General features: G+C 40.7%; 1 protein-coding gene across 2 annotated transcripts in view; it reads right to left on the bottom strand.

Moving 5' to 3' along the window:
- LOC116690735 (CUB and sushi domain-containing protein 3) overlaps window positions 1-2,179 on the bottom strand; it is a 286,959-nt gene that overhangs the window by 40,786 nt on the left and 243,994 nt on the right. The gene's annotated exons all lie outside the window — the stretch shown is intronic.

Below are 2,179 nucleotides of genomic sequence, written 5' to 3'. Positions count from 1 at the left end.
TCAAGTAATGCTGCTCATTAACTACAACCTTGAAACCGAGCTGCACTAATCACATCGGTGTATCTGATATAGGCGGGCCAGAGGCGAGCTAAACAGACGGCGACATTTTAATCTACCAGTTAGCTCCGCTGGTAGCTAAGCGTATGGGGCTCTTGATACATCACCCCGTGTGTTGTTGGGATTGGTCATTGTGTTATTCAATTGCGTGCAGTGATATTTTCAAATACACGCTTGGTGCCGCACCTTGAGATGGCCGACTTTCATTACTCGATGCCAGACCCTTAATCTTTCGGATTTGGGTCTGGATTTTCAGGCTAGGAGTAATTTGCACCTGTGCTTTAACAATAACACTAACTTTTGGTTATGACATTTTCCTAAATAATGAACAGATCGAGTCATTTTCAAAATACGAAATATGACTCCTGACAATTTAAAGCACAAATTGAACTCAGGATGAGACTCAATTTCATGCAAAATGTTTTGTTAGATGTACAATTACTGGGAAGGAAAACTTAAGACTTTATGTAGTGAACTGTACTGAAGGGTTTGGCTTTTCACACTAACAGCATTGCCAGAATACGCAAAATAAAATGCATCCCTGAAGAGGGAAATGGACAGAGTTTGTGTCATGTGTTTTTCTTCTGCTCCAAATCATGTCTCATTACGAAACTGATTTGCTCTCTCAATCACCTAATTGCCTGGAAAATTTGAAATAGTGATTCTTGTAAGAGACAGACGTGTTGTAGATGCAGAGGTGATTTCTCGATTAATACATGTGCATCCACACACAAACTCATTGAGGTGCAAAGGCATCACTCAGGCACATATCCAAAAACAGCAGGTGCCATCATGCTCACATTATTGTACTGTAAATGCACACAAACATATGCACACATGGCAAAAACAAAGTAAGGTAGCCTCTTGGGCTCCTCTCTTAGTAATTCAAGACAGACATTATGACAGACACACGAAACAGACCTTGATGGTTTTGTGAGATGGATATTAAGCTGAATATCCACAGTGACTGTTTTCCAGAGACTGTAAAAGGTTGTGGATAACGGATGGATGGGCTTTAACAGTAGACAGGGACAGTAGATCACAGGCAGACAGCACTGAAACTCATTCAGGCTCCAGTGAATTCCTGCCCCATCCCTCCTGAGATGGAGGGATGGCTAAAACAATCTTTAAATCAGGAGTTCAGCAGAGAGATGAAGAGATAAAAAGTTAGTGGAAGAGAGATGTGGGGTAAAAGGAGGGGAGGGAGGTTAAGGCTGAGCAATAGAGAGATAAAGAGAAAGAGAGAAAGACAGGCGGGACAGATGGACGAGTGGACAGGGACGTAGAGATAGCCCTCCAACGAGATTAAGACAGAGAAATAAGAAAGAAGGCAAGAGAAAAAGGCTGACAACAGGGAAAATGAAGGATAGATAGAGTGAAGAGACAAAGTAAAAGAGAGACAAACAAGAGAGTTAGAATCAATGGTTGGAATAAAAGAGAGCCATACAGATAGAAGCGTCATTTTGAAAATGACACTAACAATGTGCCAACCTGGCAGACAGTAAGTAGAAGAGAGCAGAAGCAGTCAAACATTTGCCTCAATATCCGGTTGACCCCTGGGGGTAATTTATGCAAGATGTAGAGCTGCCGTTCTGTGAACTAATATCTTCAAAATCCACAATGATTCATTTATCACAATCCACAAAGAACTTGGCTGTAGGTGTCTAGAATTAATGAATTTTTTGGTTGCAATCTGGAAGCTAGTCAAAGCACCATGTGCTGGTAAGAAATACCAGACTGCAGCAGAGAGATACTTATCCATCTGGTGCAGTACTTTGTTTGTGAGCTTTCACAATCATATGTGTGTGTAGGTGTGGATGCACATAAGCACCGATCTGTACACTCTATGCACATTCAAGCCTGCATGCCGCCCATGTGTTGGATATAATATTTGTGTGTGTAAGCCAGGGCTGGTTGCTATTCAAAACCTTTCTATATGACAGCTGATGAGAGTTGTGTTATTCAAGTCAATTCAATTTATTTATACAGCACATTTAAAACCAACCTAGGCTAAACAAAGTGCTGTACAAAGTTATATTATGTTATAAAAACAAAGGAAGACAAAATATAGACACAAAGAACGTCATACAAACAACACACTTCTATACAAATGTCCCTAAAC

Source organism: Etheostoma spectabile, chromosome 6 (genome assembly GCF_008692095.1).
Source record: "Etheostoma spectabile isolate EspeVRDwgs_2016 chromosome 6, UIUC_Espe_1.0, whole genome shotgun sequence".
NCBI classification, from domain to species: Eukaryota; Metazoa; Chordata; class Actinopteri; order Perciformes; family Percidae; genus Etheostoma; species Etheostoma spectabile.
Note: the sequence above shows the minus strand (reverse complement) of the source record. Positions and strands in the feature narration are given on the sequence as shown.